This window comes from Vigna unguiculata, chromosome 1, assembly GCF_037176805.1.
Source record: "Vigna unguiculata cultivar grain cowpea cultivar isolate G323 ecotype 2 chromosome 1, ASM3717680v1, whole genome shotgun sequence".
NCBI classification, from domain to species: Eukaryota; Viridiplantae; Streptophyta; class Magnoliopsida; order Fabales; family Fabaceae; genus Vigna; species Vigna unguiculata.
In genome coordinates this window covers 12,571,158-12,589,349 of record NC_140792.1, presented here as the reverse complement: position 1 = coordinate 12,589,349, position 18,192 = coordinate 12,571,158, and positions in this window count along the sequence as shown.

Here is an 18,192-nt window from a genome sequence, read left to right as displayed (position 1 = left end):
TCTCTTTAGTTATAACTAATTTAAAACCGATGATTACACACGGTCATTATTTTGCTTTTCATTTTTTATTAAAAGAGTTAATGTATTTTTTTTATACACAATTTATGTTCAAATTTGTAATTAGGAATACATGTAGATATAAAAAAAATTTTAAAAGATAAAATTAAATATATTATTAAATTTTTTTAAACTATAAAAATTAAGATTAAAAAATAATATTTGGATATTAATTTATTTGTGTTAAATTATAAAATTAATATAATAAAAGATTAGTTGTGTAATTATATAATTAAAATTTCGAATTAAGCATTTTAATTAAATATTATATTAAATAAAATACTTTAACTTGTATTTTGTTATTTGTAAGGTCCACTTTATTTCTGACCGTAATGTTTAAGGGCCTACTCTAATCTGTTGGGCCTAAGACCGGTCCAGAGGTGCCTAAAACCCCACTTCCAACCCTAAACTATAAGGCCCATTAAATTTGGCTTATTATTTTCTGCCCTAAAGTAAAGGGGGTGTTCCTTGTAATTGGGCCTAGGGTGGGCCCAATTGATAAAATCGGTTTCAGGTAGCCCTAACTCACACTTCCCACTCTGGCAGAAAACTCAGCAGCCGTCAACTCTCCTTTCCTGGACAGAACGCTCTGCTAGGGTTCGTCCTAAGGTCCACTTTGAGCTAACTTCAAACCCAGTTCCTACTCCGCGTAAGTACCTCTTCCTAGCTCGTATGTCTTCCATTGTTTTCCTCGACATTTTTCCAGTTAGGACTCCGTAATAATCCACCTTTGGTTCTGTTCTCTGCTATTTTTAGCTCTCTAGTTCATACTTAGAGCTACAGTGCTCGTAGCCGTGCCGTCGAGGTCTCCGCTAACTTCTTCCAGGTAGGGAAGCTCTAGCTCACTCTTGTATTTCGTCTCTATCTTGTTATGGAACTGTTGTGTTGAGGTCATGTGGCTGGTGTGATGTTGTTATAATTGTGAATGCATGAATATCCGTGGTTTGGACTAATGTGGGTAACTGTTGTAGGGAAACTGTGGCGAGACCTGCTAATCTCGCCCAAGCGAGCCAGTCTCGCCTAGGCGAGATGAACAGGGACTCGCCCAAACCCTATTGTGCGAAAGGTCGCCCAGGCGACCCACTCAAATTTTTTGAGCGAGCGAACACCTCGCCCAGGCGAGAGGGGTCTCGCCTAAGCGAGATCCCGTGATGTTCTCTGGATGCTTCCTCAAGCCCTCGCCTAGGCGAAGGGGGCTCGCCTGAGCGAGCACGTCTCGCCTGAGCGAGACCCTTCAGCCTTAGCGAGGGACTGGGCGAGGCAGTACGCTATTTGGGTGTTTATTCATTCTTGGATGGTTGGTATTGGTTTGGGTATGAATGTTATGATGAGAAACCTGTATATAATGGAGTATTATGTATGCTTGGCATGAATCATGAATTGTAGATGATGGGTCTGGTATGAAAGTTGGCATACGAACTAAATGAGTTGGTTATTGTTAGTGGCACGAAAATGTGATGAGTTGAGATCCTATGAGCATGGATGGTTTATGATGAGTTGAAATGGGTTGGGCTTGGAACATGAAAGGCTTTGGCTTTAAAGGTTGGTACGATTAATGTATATCTATGCATGGTGAATATTCTTTAGTTGTGTGAATATGGTTGGTATGTGTTAGTGCATAATTCCTTGGAGTCTCTAGGTGAGACTTTCAGGGTTGCGCTTCAGTGGTCGGGACGTAATTCCATGGCCCCTGTTAGTGGATGTCCATGGGTGTGCCCTATCTGTATAACTAGGTAAGGATTCAAGGTAAGGTTGCATCCTGACACTCTAAGGGGTCAGTTAGTCTCACCTAGAGTGGACTGACTCTTGTGGTGAGAGTAGAAGGAGGCCCGAGATTCATTAAGGGCTAACCTTGTGGTGAAGGAATATTGATTCATTATAACACTTATAACACATAGCTCGGGGGTGAGCAACTCGGGGGTGAGCAGAGGTATCCACCACAAGTGTAAGCATCTGCTAAATCCGACCAAGTTATATATATATATATATATATATATATATATATATATATATATATATATATATATATATATATATATATATCCGGATGAGTCGAGTCGAGTCGTAGTGTATTGTTTGGAAGGTCGTAACATGCTTGTGTGATGTATGTATGCTGGACTGTGAAATGTATCTGAATCCATTGATGAAACGATTTTATGCTTTAGCTTACCCTACTTTTGTTGTTGTGTGTTCTGCTGTGTGGTACTCTCTTTTGCGATGATCATCAACTTGTTGGTGTGAGCAGAGACGAGGAACATCCGTGGACAACAGGGAGATGGTAATTCCGCTGCATAGTCCGCATGGATTGGACTTTAGTTTCTGTTGGGCTTTTCATTAGGGCTATGGCCCATGTATTCGTTGTTCTCGGATTTATATACTTTTAGTCAAACCGTTATCCTGTAATCTTTTGGCATCATGGTGTGCCTAGTTTGTATGGGTTGGGTTAAGGACCCCAAGATTGCTATATAGTATCATTTGTGTGTGGTGTTTCTTTAATTACGTTTATTAATTAAATGGGACATTACATTTATGGTATCAGAGCAGTCATTTCTTAGGTTTGTGGACTTAGATGTCCGCTTAACTTTCTCTGTGTCTTCTGAGTGTTCCTAGTTAAATTCTTGCCTTTATTAACCTAACCAAGTGATTTTTTGTGTGCCAGTGATCCATGGCACCTCCTCGTAGGACTTCGCAATCATCTCAGTGTGACGTACCTGATATCGCCAAGGCAATCGAGGCGATGGTAGCTGCTATGATGCAGCAGAGCACGGCGATGATGCAACAACACGAAGCATCCATGCAGCGACAGGTAACATCGCTTGAGCAACAACAGCTTGTGATGCAGTAGATGGAGGTTGCTAGGGCAACTGTTGAGGATGCCCATCGGCAGCACATGGAGGCACTCCGCCAACTAGAGGAGAACAAGGCGACTGCCCCTGTGTTTGGCCTAGAGCCACGACCACCAGTCAGGGTGTGGAGTTTGAAAGACTTCCTGAAACACCATCTCGTGAAGTTCAACGGGAAGACTAGCCTAGATGCAGCCAATCAGTGGTTGAAGGATCTGGAGAGAATCTTCGATGCAAAGATGTGCCCAGTAGATAACAGGTTGGCCTTTGTCGTCTACATGCTGACCGGGGAAGCTAAACATTGGTGGATGAGCATGAAGTCCATCATGGAGGAGAGAGAAAAACTTGTGACTTGGGAGGCCTTCCGGGGAAAGTTCCTCTCAGAGTATTTCCCTGACAGCGTCAGATACGCCAAGGAGGTGGAATTCCTCCAGCTCACACAGGGAGGAAAGTCAGTAGCTGATTATGCTGAGAAGTTCAAGCATCTCAGCCGTTTCTACACCTTGCCACTCGATGAGGAGTGAAGATGTCGCAAGTTCGAGAATGGACTCCGCGACGATAGTCGCTTGATGGTAGCACCCTTGTCCATCAAGGATTTTTCCGCTCTGGTGGAGAAGGCCAGGGTAATGGAGAAGATGAAGAACGAAGTGGAGAGTCAGAGGCCTCAGCCACCTCAAAGGATCGGTGGACCATCTGGGTCCAGGCCTAGACATGAGGAGCGAAGGAGACCGTATGATAGACCCCACCATCAGCCTCAAGGGTCTAGGAGCTTTTCTCTTCAGCAGAGTCGAGTTCAGTGTTATATATGTGGAGGACCCCACCTGAGGAGTGCTTGTCCACGTATGGAGGGTTACCGTAGGTGCAACAACTGTGGCAAAGAAGGCCACTTTGGGAAGGACTGTCCCAACCTTGCCAGGGCAGCAACACGCCCTCCAGTTTAGAGTCCCCATCAGCATCAGAGGAGGGATAGAGGCAACAGGCCTCAAGCGACTGGCAGAGTGTATGCTATGTCAGGAGCTGAGGCATCAGGCTCAAGTAACTTGGTTATGGGTAGTTACATGATAACTGGTACTTCTTGCTGTGTGTGGACTTGTGGTATCAGAGCGGTCGTTCCTTAGAGTTTGTGGACTTGTGTGCTTGCTTCATTTATGTTGTGTCTTCCTAGTGTTGTTAGCTAAGTTCCTCGTCTAATCAAGTTTGATTAATGGTTTTCCTGTGTGCCTAGTGATTTGGCACCCCCTCGTGTGAATCCTCAACCCTCTCCAAGTGAGGCACCAGATATCGCAAAGGCGATAGAGGCCATGGTGGTAGCCCTAATCCAGCAAGGCAACACTATGATGCAGCAACATGAGGCTTCCATGCAGCGTCAAGAAGCATCTATGGAGCAACAATAATTGGTTATGCAACAAATGGAGGTTGCAAGGTTGGCTTCTGAGGCTGCTTAGAGGTAACACATGGAGGCCCTCCGGCAGTTGGAGGAGAGCAGGACTACTACCCCTGTATACGACCCTAAACCACAAGCTCCCCACCGAGAATGGAGCTTGGAGGATTTTTTGAAGCATCACCCAGCCAAGTTCAATGGCAAAACCAGTCTTGATGTTGTCGATTAGTGGCTGGAGGACATGAAGAGAATCTTTGATGCCAAGATATGTCTTGAGGAGAGCAGGTTTGCCTTCGTAGTGTACATGCTCATCGAAGAAGCAGAACACTAGTGGGCCAGCATGAAGTCTATTATGGAAGAAAAAGAGGAGCCAATCACATAGGAAGCTTTTAGGAGGAAGTTCCTCTTTGAGTACTCCCCTGATAGCGTGAGATACGCTAAAGAGGTGGAGTTCCTCCAACTAACCTTGGGCGCTTCTACACCATGTCCTTAGATGAAGAATGGAGGTGCAAGAAGTTTGAGAACGACCTTCGAGGATATATTCATCTGATGGTGGCCCCACTATCCATCAAGAATTTTGCAGTCTTGGTGGAGAAGGCTAGGGTCATGGAAAGGATGAAGGTGGATGTAGAAGCTCAACACTCCCAGCAGTAGAGAGTTGGTGGACCATCTGGGTCCAAGTCTAGACATGAAGAGAGAAGGAAACCATATGCTAGGCCTCTCCACCAGTCTCAAGGGTCTAGAGGTTTTTCTTCTCAAAAGATTAGGGTTTAGTGCTACAAGTGTGGAGGATCGCACATGTGGAGTGTCTGCCCTCAACTAGTAGGCTTCAAGAGATGCAACAATTGTGGCAAGGAAGGCCACTTCGATAAGGATGGCCCCACTATTGGGAGGGTAGAGGCACAGACCCCAGTTCAAACTTCGACACATAACCAGTAAAGGAGAGGAGGCAACATTCCTTAGGCAACAGACAGAGTATATGCTATGGCCGAAGCAGAGGCGATTGGTTCAGGTAACCTTGTTATGGGTTGTTGTGTCATAGCTGGGAAGAACTGTTGTGTGTTGTATGATTCTGGAGTTACAAACTCTTTTGTGTCAGAAACTTGTGTGAAAAAGTAGGGTATGCTAGTTTGTGAGCTGCAATATGACCTTGTGGTATCTACTCCCGCGTTGGGTTTGGTTAGGACGTCATCTTTGTGTGTTAGGTGTCTAGTGGAGGTAGATGGACGCATATTCAAAGTAAACCTAATATGCCTACCTCTACAAGATTTAGAAGTGATCTTGGAGATGGATTGACTCTCTGCCAATCACGTTCTTATAGATTGCTGGGAGAAAATGTTGTTGTTCTCCAACTTAGAGGAGCATGAGTTGTTGTCTTCTCAAGGGGTTATGAAGGAGATTCAAGGCGGCGCACAGTGTTTCATTATCTTCACACATCTAGAGGTGGAGAAAAAGGAAAGGACGTCGAGTATACTAGTGGTGCACGAGTTTGAGGATGTGTTTCCGGAGAAAATACCAAGGTTGCCTCTAAGTAGGGAAGTGAGTTCTCTATTGATCTAGTACTAGGAATCAATCCAATATCAATGGCCCCTTACCGCATGGCTCGGGCGGAGTTGGTAGAACTTAAGAAATAGATAAAGGAGTTTTGGGGAAATAGTTTATACGACCCAATACTTCGCCATGGGGAGCACCACTGTTGTTGGTGAAGAAGAAGGATGTGAGCTCATGCCTATGTGTGGACTACAGACAGTTGAACAAAATTACCATCAAGAATAAATACATCCTTCCGAGGATAGATGATCTGATGGATCAGTTGCATGGGGCATTGGTGTTTTCCAAGATTGATTTACGGTTGGGATATCACCAAATCTTGGTGAAGGCGGAAGATGTCCAAAAGACAGCCTTTAGATCCAGATATAGGCACTACGAGTACGTGGTTATGCCTTTTGGTGTGACCAATGCTCTAGTTTTATTTATGGACTACATGAACAGGATCTTCAGGTCATTCTTAGATAAGTTTGTCATAATCTTCATACACGATATACTCATCTATTCCAAGACTCAAGAGGAACACGCCGAGAACTTGAGGTTAGTGCGTGGTATTTTGAGGGAGAACTAGTTGTATGCTAAGTTGCCCAAGTGAGAATTCTGAATGGGAGAAGTACAATTCTTGGGACATGTGATATCTGTACAGGGCATTGTTGTGGATCCAACAAAGGTGGAAGCAGTGATAAATTGTGAAAGTCCCAATTCAGTAACATAAATCAAGAGCTTAGTGGGTTTAGCTGGCTACTACATGAGATTCATAGAAGGATTCTCTAAAATAGTGGCGCCTCTAACACAACTTACCAGGAAGGACCAACCTTTTGCTGGGACAGATAAGTGTGAGGAAAGCTTTCGAGAGCTTAAGCAAAGGTTGACGAGTGCTTTAGTGTTGGTGGCCCTTGATGTTGTTAAACCCTTTGAGGTTTATTGTGATGCCTCTCATCAGGGTCTCGGCTATGTGTTAATGCAGGAGAAGAAGGCAGTGGCGTATGCTTTGAGGCAGCTTAAGGTGCATGAGAAGAACTACCCCACTCATGACCTGGAGTTAGCGGTAGTGGTGTTTGCCTTGAAGATCTGGAGGCACTATCTCTATGGTGCCTAGTTTCGTGTGTTTAGTAATCACAAGAGCCTAAAATATCTATTTGATCAAAAGGAGCTGAACATGAGACAAAGGAGGTGGATAAAGTTCTTGAAGGATTATGATTTCGAACTTTTATATCATCCGGGAAAGGCAAATGTGGTGGCAGATGCCTTGAGTAGGAAGACGGTGCATACGACACACCTTAAGATCAAGGAGATGGAGTTGTTATAGAGATTCAGAGACATGAAGCTGCAAGTTGAGTTCGGATCTGAGTTCATTAGGTGTAATACCTTATGTGATCCCACCAAGCATACATGATCATTCAAGCCCAACATCCAGTGGAAGCCCATTGAGAGGCCCAACAACAAGGTCTATGATGAGAAAGATTCAAATGGGTATTCCTCTAAATGACCATCAAGACCAAAGCTTCCACACATTATTCACATGGGCTAAGGAAATCACCAAGATATGAAGGATTACATGTAATTGCAGTAGAATAAAATTTATTTTGGGCCAATTTTTAGGCCTTGCTTTCCAATAATACATAAGACATGAAAGGAACATAGGATAGGGTTTCAAATTGCGTTTGACCCATTTCTCTTCATGCATGGTCGAGACTACCAAAGACAAGGCAAGGATGCCCTTTGCTTCATATTTTGACTAAGGTTGGTCATCACATCCAAAGGCCAATGTCACTTCTTGTTCTTCAAGCCAAGATCCAAGGGGCGTGACATTGCCTTCTTCTCCAAGCCTTCACCAACGGCCTAGATTAAGGCCCATTCCATGCAATGGCTCTCCTTTCTCATTTGTAAATGGCTTCATATAAAAGCCAAAAATTCACTCATTTGTAACACTATTGAATTTTTGTGCAATAAAAGCTAATGAGTTGAGAACACTCCTCATTATTGCCACTTGAGAGTCATCTTTTATAGAGCTTACTCTCTTTGCCTCTAGCCCCTTTCCTAAGCCAGAGCCAATTCTAAAGCACTCACTCTTTCACCTATCCATTGCAAGCAAGAGCCTACAAACTTGCCTCCCACTCTTCCATGCTTCCTCCATCATTTTTGCTGCACTTGGAGCTCATATGTCTCGGCCAAGCTCCATCATAGTGGTATCTAGAGCCATCCAAACCGTGGAGTGGTACCTTGTCCCAGTTTGGTAAGGGTTCTCTCCATAGCTTGTTTAGTTTTCCTTGTTTTTGTGTTGTTTCCTCTCTTCTCTTCTTCTTCTTTCATTGTTCTTCATCTTTCACGGTTCATTTTTTTTGTTTGTGTGTTGTTTTATGTTCATCTTCCCTTGTAACAATGAGACTACAATCAATCTTTGATTTCTAGTGGTAGTCCTTCGTGCTTGCTTGGTTTACGGTGTTATTCGTTTTCCTTTAAGTTCAACACCATTTACTTCATTATATTGAGTTTTCTTGCATTTTAATCGGTGAATCTTGCTTGTTTTTCATTTTTCTACCGTTTAAGTTTTGTCTATTGTCTTCTTTTTCACTTTTGCTTCATTTGCACTGTTTAATTGCTTCATTTTTTTGTTTTACTAGCTTGAAACCGTGCCACCATTTCACAAATATGCAAATGATGCTTACACTATGCGTGTGGATGGTCCGGCAATTTTCTTGCCAAGATTAAACCATTTTCACCGTTGGTTGTGATATCTTAGGGTCTTGAGATGTTCATCTTTCATTCATGTATGATTTTAGTTCATAATCATGCTCCCTTCATCTGGATTTTCGTTTAAACATCTACAAAATTTTTCAGAGAGCAATCTGCTCTAGTTTCTCTATTTTCCAGAGCGCAGACCTTCTATTTGTTAATTCTCTTGATTGATATAGTGACTGTTAATTTTAGCTATTTGTTGTGCCTAAAAGATAAGACATCAACGAAAATTTTGCAAAAAGAATCCCTCAAAACCATTGAGAAATGAATTCGCAATAAATCATCAAAGTTTAGCCAACAATCAGCGTTTTCAGTGCTTGTTGTGCCTCTTTTTCACTCTGTTTTCCAGACGCACACTATTTTTGTTTGATTTAACTGGAACGATCCACTGCACCAAATTCACTTGATAATTTTTGTTGACTTAAAGAACATCTGGACAAAATAAAAAAAAAAATTGTCCAAAAATGTGAAATACAAAAAATATGATAAATCCTCAAAGTTGAGGCAGCTGTTAGCGTTTTTACTGGTGCAGTATTTTTCCAGCTTTCTCTGTTTGTGCGTTTGGGTGTGTTTTCAGCTCTAATTTCTGTGCTTTTTGTCCATCAATGTCTTGGCCTAAGTGTGTCTCCTTTCTTGCTATCAAATGCCTTGAACTTGGAGTGGTGTATGCCCTCCCATTGGCATAAATGCATAACGGACTATAGGCCTTATTACAAGCACTGCAATTTCTGTTTTGTTTTTGTAGATCAATACTAGTTCTCTTCTAGGATTCTATTTGTTGTGCTTCCCTCCTTGTGTGCCTTTAATTTTTTGCTTGTCCATTCTTGGCATTTCAATTCTGTCTTGTCACTATAATTCCATTTGGTTTACATTTCCTAATTCGCTTTTCTTGTGTTTTCTTTCATTTGGCAAGTAATGTTGGTTCCAATGCTTATGGATATGAATTAAGTGTTTGATTCTGATTTGGTTGCTAGCATAGGTAGCATCTTAGGAGGTGGTTGAGGAGTATATCTATAAAGGTTGTGCTCTTTTTTTTATTCCCCTAACCTTCACCAAAATTGGATAGTTTGAGCCTTACTTTTCTTGTGCATGAGTGTTGAGTACTAACATTTGCCTTGGCATAGTTTTTGTGTATTGTTTTGTTGTATTTTTTTGTTTGCAGCTATATTGTGGTCATTTGGTGACAATTCAAAGCCATTTCAAGAGGTGTTTGCTGCCTCCCAAAGTCCCCAATTGGTGCTTACCTTTGGCCATCAACTAAGGCCTCCAAATTCTTTCCTCAACTCTTGCAAAAAAAATTTCCAGCAACCGCACCATAAGCGTGGTGCTCTCTTGGAAGCAACAGTTGGAGTGCCTTGGCTGCACATTATTGCATGCAAATTGTTACCACTTTGTAGCTTATTCCTTGCTTTGTAATTTGGACTACTTAGGTGTCTTAGGGAACCACAAGGTGTTCAATCCCATCTCCTAAGTAGAACCTTCATCCTCCATTAGTGATTCGTTTTTAGTTGTAAGTGTGTTGAAAGTTATAAGTGCTTTCTCACCTTACATTAGGCCCTATAGTTTAATTCAAGTTTTCCCGTTGTTTAATGGCTTAAAATTTTGAGACCAAAGTCTCTTCATATTTTGGCCAATTAGGTGTCCGTCTTTAGTGTTTTATAGCTTCCTTTTCTTGTGCTTTGTGTGACCTAGTGTTTAGTGATTTTTTCATAATTTAGCATTAAGCCTTTGTGTGAATTTTTTCTCTCCAACCTTTCACAAGTGTTCCTTGTGTGTTTCAAAAACTTTCATTCACACCTTGTCTTAAGTCTTGAAATTGTGAACAATCATGAGCACTAGAAGAACAACCCATGCTAGGGCGCAAGCCCAACATGTTTCTCTACCACATACACACACACACACCATAATACAAGTGCGAATGAAGAAGAACGTTATTCTTCTCCCAACCTTCAAAATCTCCACAGAGATGTTAGTGATATCAAGGCTCAAATGGCTGCCATGCAAGCTAATTTACACTTCCTAACTGAGTAATTGAGGAATTCGGCACACACTCACTGTGATCCCCCTAGGTCTTCTTGCCCTCCATCAAGATATCATGGTCATGACCTTAGTGGCGAGGAGGAGGAATACAACCGCCCCTTTTAAAGGCAAACTCCTCATGATAGGAGACAAAGGCGTGTACCTCTTCACCCAAGAGAGATCAAGATAAAGTTACCTCCTTTCTATGGTAAAGACAATGTGGAGGCCTATCTAGATTGGGTGGCAAAGGTTGAACAATTGTTTGACAGCTACATGGTTAAGGAAGAGAGACGTGTCTCTCTTGCTGTCCTCAGCTTCCAAGGCCATGCTTTAAATTGGTGGATAATCCTTGTCCTCCAAAAGAGAAAGAAATGTCTTCCCGAGATTGAATATTGGTTTGATCTCAAAGAGGCCCTCCATGCTCGCCAAGTTCCTTCTTATTACAAGAGGGAGCTTATAGATAAACTCCAAAGGCTCCAACAAAGAAATATGAATGCGGAGGAATATAGGCAAAGAATGGGGCTCTACATCTTAAGGGCTGGGATTGATGAAGTGGAAGACCTAACCATTGCTAGGTTCTTGAGTGGCCTTAATTACAACATCAAGGATAGGGTTGAGTTGTTGCCTTACCGGGATTTAAATAAACTTGTGCAAATGTCTATCAAGGTTGAGCAACAACTCTTGAGGAGACCTTTTCGCAAGGACTCTTCTCCCTCTTTTTCCAAATCTGATTTTCAAAAGAAAGATTCTTTTCATGACAAAGAGACCACTCCAAGACACTAAGCAAAAGGTCATGATAGAGGTGCGTCCTCCAAGAGAGGTAGTGAGATCAAATGTTTCAAATGTTTAGGTAGAGGTCACATGGCTTCTCAATGCCCTACCATGTGCACCATTGTGCTAAAGGGCCAAAACCTCTACTCTAGTCAGGATGAGTCTCCTAAGGAATCTCATTCCTCTAGTGACTCCCATAGTGACATATCTTCCAAAGAAAAAAATCATGCATATGCTAAAGAAGGTTCTTTTTTGATGATTCAGAGGCTTCTCAATAGCCATCAAAACCTTCCTCTCAATGATCAAAGGGAAAATATGTTCCACACTCATCGTGAAGTTTCCAAAAAGCTTTGTTCCTTGATCATCAATAATGGGTCTTGTTGTAATTGTTGTAGTACAACTATGGTTGAGAAGTTGAACTTGACCTTGCTTCCCAATCCTAAACCTTACAAACTTCATTGGCTTAATGAAGATGGGAATCTCGAAGGTCATTGATGAATTGCATGGAGCACAACTGTTTTCAAAAATAGACCTCAATAGTGGTTATCACCAAATTCATATTGCCAAAGGTGATGAGTGGAAAATCGCTTTCAAAACAAAATTTGGTCTATATGAGTGGTTAGTCATGCCTTTTGGCCTAACCAATGCTCCTAGCATTTTCATGCGTTTAATGAATCATGTTCTAAGGGATTGTTTGGGGAAATTTGTAGCTGTTTGTTTTGATGACATTTTAATTTATAGCCCAAGTTTCACTCTTCATCTAGGACACCTTAGGATAGTCCTTTCTCTTCTTAGAGACCATCAACTCTATGCCAACATTGACAAGTGCACTTTTTTTGTAGAGAGTGTCATCTTTCTAGGGTTTTGTGGTCAATAAAAGTGGGGTACATGTTGACCCCGAAAAAATCAAAGCCATCCAAGAATGACCTATTCCAAAGAATGTAGGGGTCATCCGCAACTTCCATGGGTTAACTAGCTTCTATAGGCGATTTGTTCCCCATTTTTCCACCATTGCATCACCCTTAAATGAACTTGTCAAGAAAGACACACCTTTTTGTGTGGGGTGATAGACAACAACAAACCTTTGATGAGATCAAGGCTACACTCACCCAAGCGCTAGTTCTAGCTCTGCCAAATTTTGAGAAAACCTTTGAGCTAGAATGCGATGCTTCTAGGGTTGGCGTAGGTGCAGTGTTATTGCAAGAAGGCCATCCAATTGCGTACTTCAGTGAAAAAATCAATGGCCCTTCTCTCAATTATCCCACCTATGACAAAGAGTTGTATGCCCTTGTGTGTGCTCTTCATACTTGGGAATACTATCTTGTGTCAAAAGAGTTTGTTATTCACACTGATCATGAAACTCTCAAGTATTTGAAAAGCCAGCACAAGCTCAACAAGAGGCATGCAAAGTGGGTTGAATTTCTAGAACAATTCCCTTATATGATCAAATAGAAGAAAGGGAAATCCAATGTTGTGACTGATGCACTTTCTAGAAGATATACTCTTTTAGCCAAACTTGGATCTCAAATTCTTGGATTTGAAAATATATGTGAATTGTATAGTCAAGTTCCCTTCTTTGCTCATATTTATTGTAATTGCTTAAATAAGTCCCAAGGCGACTTCTATATCTCAAATGGATATCTTTTCAAAGAAGCTCGTCTATGCATTCCTTGTGGTTCTCATCGTAAACTCTTAATGATTGAGATGCATGAGGGGGGACTTATGGGACATTTTGGGGTCGCCAAAACGTTGGCAATGCTTAAAGAGAAATTCTTTTGGTCCCACATGAAACATGATATTCAAAAACATTGCGCTAGTTGTTTGACTTGTTTGCATGCTAAGTCTAGCGCAATGCCTACTGGGATATGTACTTCTCAATTAGCATGGACTTTGTCCTAAGGCTTCTAACGACTTCTAGGGGTGTTGATTCGATTTGTGTGGTTGTGGACCATTTTTTCAAAAATGGCACATTTTATTCCATGCCACAAAGTAGATGATGCAAGCCACATTGCAAAGTTGTTCTTTAGAGAAGTGGTTCGTCTTCATGGCTTACCCAAGACAATTGTGTCTGATAGGGATACTAAATTCCTTAGCCATTTTTGGAGGACCTTGTGGTCTAGTCTTGGAACTAAACTTTCTTTTTCTACTTCCTGTCACCCTCAAACTGATGGGCAAACAGAGGTAGTCAATAGATTCCTCTCCACATTGCTTAGGGTTGTTCTTAAGGGGAACCATAAGTCTTGGGATGAGTATCTTCTCCACATTGAGTTTTCATACAATAGAGTGGTCCATAACACCACCAAACTGTCACCTTTTGAGGTTGTATATGGCTTTAACCCTCTCACTCCTCTAGACTTGTTACCTCTTCCATTTTCTTTTGACTTTGTTAATAAAGATGTGGTTTCTGAGTCCCAATTCATCAAAGATTTTCATGCGAAGGTTAAGAGTCAAATTCAAGCCCAAATGGAAAAGATTGCACATTCTAAAAACAAGGGTAAGAGAGTTCATTCAATGAGGGTGACTTAGTTTGGTTACATCTCAGGAAGGAAAGATTTCCTCACCTAAGAAAATCCAAACTTAGTCTCCGAGGTGATGGTCCATTCCAAATTCTAAAGAAGATCAATAATAATGCTTATCAATTAGATCTTCCTGCTGAATATGGTTTACATCCTACATTTAATATAACTGACTTAGTTCCTTTTACAGGTTCTATAGATGTTGAGGATGACCACCATGATTTGAAGATAAATCCTCTTCAAGGAGGAGGGGATGATGTGATTCCACCAAGCATACATGATCCTTCAAGCCCAACATCCAGTTGAAGCCCATTGAGAGGCCCAACAACAAGGTCTATGATGAGAAAGATTCAAATGGGTATTCCTCTAAATGACCATCAAGACCAAAGCTTCCACACATTATTCACATGGGCTAAGGAAATCACCAAGATATGAAGGATTACATGTAATTGCAGTAGAATAGAATTGATTTTGGGCCAATGTTTAGGCCTTACATTCTAATAATACATAAGACATGAAAGGAACATAGGATAGGGTTTCAAATTGGGCTTGGCCCATTTCTCTTCATGCATGGTTGAGACTACTAAAGACAAGGCAAGGCAAGGATGCCTTTTGCTTCATAGTTTGACTAAGGTTGGTCATCAGATGCAAAGGCCAAGGTCACTTCTTGTTCTTCAAGCCAAGATCCAAAAGGCGTGACATTGCCTTCTTCTCCAAGCCTTCACCAACGAACAAGATCAAGGCCCACTCCATCCAATGGCTCTCCTTTCTCATGTGTAAATGACTTCATATAAAAGCCAAATATTCACTCATTTGTAACACTCTTGAATTTTTGTGCAATACAAGCCAATGAGTTGAGAACACTCCTCACTATTGCCACTTGAGAGTTATCTTTTAGAGAGCTTACTCTCTTTTCCTATAGCCCCATTCCTAAGCTAGAGCCAATTCTAAATCACTCACTCTTTCACCTATCCATTGCAAGCAAGAGCCTACAAAATTGCCTCCCACTCTTCCATGCTTCCTCCATCATTTCCGCTGCACTTGGAGCTCATATGTCTTGGCCAAGCTCCATCAGTACCTTGACTATATCTAGTGACTTTTTAAACTTGGTTAAGGAAGAGTAATTGGTGGATGCCAGTTTAGAAGGAGTGAGAGAGTTGCTTGGATCAGATGAAGCAAAGGAATTTGCCTTGGGTAGTGACGACGTATTGAGATTCAAAGGCAGGGTGTGTGTACTTGAGGATGCTGAGGTGAAAAGGATGATTGATATCGTTGTCGTTAGGCGATCAAATTATCACTACTTAACTTTAGCAACTTCAATATTGCCAAATTAGTAGTGAACAAACTAGTTAGGGTTAAGATAACCCTGAGTCGTCTCTCAATGAATACGGAATTGATTTCAAATATTTGACTCTTATAAAAATGCAATTAAAACTAGTAACCATGAAAATGTGGGTTTTGATAACCAAAGAATAAATGACATGTAAATAAAATATTGTAAAAACAGTAATAGTAAATAGGTCAATTCCACCGCTCTTTCAAAATAGGATTCATCATTGGTTTTCTAAAGATTATTGTTAATGATTCCTTGTTTAAGATTTCAAATTAATCAATGTCACTTCTTAATTAATTTGTTGACGTCCTCACTTTTAACCAAAGTAACTTCTCAATTAAAAGTAAGAACTTTGTAGATTAGTCCTAGTAAATTTAACCAAAGTAACTTCTCAATTAAACATTACTAATCCTAATCATGTCTATTCTTCTAGACCTTATATCTAGTAAAAAGTTAATTAATCAAAGTAACTTCTTGATTAATTATAATATAAGTTTCTACCTCTAATCAAAGTAACTTCTCAATTATTAGCAAAAACTCATGCAATCATATGATAAGTTCTAAAAATTAATCAAAGTAACTTCTGAATTAAAATTCAAAAACCCATAGACTCATAGTATTGTTATGTTCTTTAGAATTAACACTATGCTAACTTGCTATAATGTAAAAATCATTGCTTTAACTAGATTAAGAACTAAAAGACATAGATAAAAAAATAAATCTCAACACGAATCAAAAGAACAAATAAATTAATTCATCTAACCTCAGAATCCAATTAAGAAATTACAGTGGAATCAACCCTAAAAGCTTAGCCCTCCATGGCTTGGATGGAATACATGATAATATGATGAAGGAAGGAAAAGTAAAAGAAAAGGAAGAATGAGATATGTGGTGGATGATGGTATCTCCAAAACCAGAGAGTTGCTAAGTGTGTAAGTTTTGTCTCTTCTGCTCCCTTAAGTCTCTTTATATACGCTTCAACTGGACTTTGGGCTTTATCTGTCAGTTGCTTAAAATCTTTTATTTTTATTTAATTAATTAGCAACTTAATTTCTGTCCAATTTCCAATTCTGCCCCTCTTATTTGACCTTTTTGCAGTTTTGACCAGAATTGACTGCTGACTTTGACCAGTTGACTAGTGTTTGACCAGTTGACCAATTTGACTGCCCTCAGATGCTGACATGTGGCGTAGAGACTCTCTCCAGAATTAGGGTTTGCTCCTCCTTCCTCTCGTGCGTGACGGCTGCTGTTGTCGTTTTCCGGCAAGGTCTTCTTCTTCGACGAAGGCACGGTGCTGGATCGTGAATCTCTTTCGCTGCTACTGCGTGTGCTGATCTGTGAGGTTGCAGGAATGGTGACAGACTGATGTTTCGCATTGCAGGTCAGAAGCGTGACTGCCATGGTTGTTGCTACTGGTTCTTCTCCGGCGAGCGTGAGTGCATGCTGCAGTGATGGTTGTGGCGCAAATGTTCGAGCGTAGTGCAGATCTGGTGGACGTGTTACAGCTGCTGCAATGAAGGATGATGTCGTTGTTCTGCTGGTGTTGCGGTAATGGTGGATTCGAATGCAGAAACGGTGGTGCGATGCAGTTCTGCGTTCGGTGGCTGGAATGGTGCTACGCTTCCGCTGTTGTGGCTGCTACGACTGTGCACGGAGATGGTGGTGCTGCCGGAGATTTGTGAAGATGAAGATGATGCGAGGTTGAGCGAAATGCAGAGATGATGGAGGCTAACACAGTTGCTGCTGGATGCGTGGAGTGCGACGCGGTGGTGCGGGAATGGCTCAAAGTTGCAGAGATGTTGCTGCGGAGATGGTGGCCGACGAGGAGGTGGCGGCTGCCGCGGCTGGTGATAGTGGAAGAAGAGAAAAATTAGGGTTAGGGTTTCATGTGAGAGATGGAGGAGATGATGACGTGGCAAGATCTGACTGGTTAATTTGGTGAGTGGAGGATTATGACACGTGACTTGTTCTGGTTGGCTAATTTTAAAAGGTGAGAATTGCCACATGGCATGATCTGGTTGAGTGGAGTTTAAGTGGTAGGAGGGGTGCAACTTAGTGAAAACTGGGAGTGCAGAACAAGTTTTTGGTGGTCCACTTTAGAAAGAGTGTGCAAATAAAATCTGGGGGTGCATTTAGCTCCTGATTTATTCTTTTCCAGAATTTCCTGATTTTGGACTTATTTTGTAACTTTGAATATTTCAAATCCACACTATTAATGGCCAAAAATAAATTCCAGCTGCATTAACAAACGTTAGAATATCCAATAATATTTTATGCAACTAAAATCAATTTTTACGCCATTTTTACCAAACTTTTCAATATATCCAATAATCACAAATCCTAATTAAATCAATCTTTAAGCACAGAAAATTCAATTAAATCCCCAAATTTAAATATTTAATGAGGGCAAAAATTTGAACTCATGAATGATCCTTAAAGAAGGACACAAGAGTCGTCTTAGCTTGCATCCTGGCATGATTAAGATGTACCAAGATCTCAAGGAGACCTTCTGGTGGCAGGGCATGAAGAAGGATGTATCCTCCTGTTTGACATGTCAGAAGGCATTAAAGGCCCAGTGGAATTCTACAACCTTTGGACATACCGGTGTGGAAATGGGATAGCATAACTATGGACTTTGTGACCCATTTGCCACGAACCTTTAGAGGTCACATTACGATCTGGGTTGTGGTTGACCGATTGACCAAGAGTGCTCATTTGTTGGCAATGAACCTGAGGATGTCTATGGCCAAGTTGGCTCAGCTGTACTTCAAGGAAATATTGAGATTGCATGGGGTACTGTCGAGCATAGTTTCTTGAGTGACTTGCTCATGTTTGTTTATACTCAAATATTTAGCTTGATTCTTTTGTTTTGCAACTTAGGTGAATATGCATGATTTGATATGACTGAGGCATTTCTTGTTTTTAGCTACTTGGCCAAATAAGCTCACCTTGATATTAATCCATTGGTAGCCCCTTTGAGCTTTA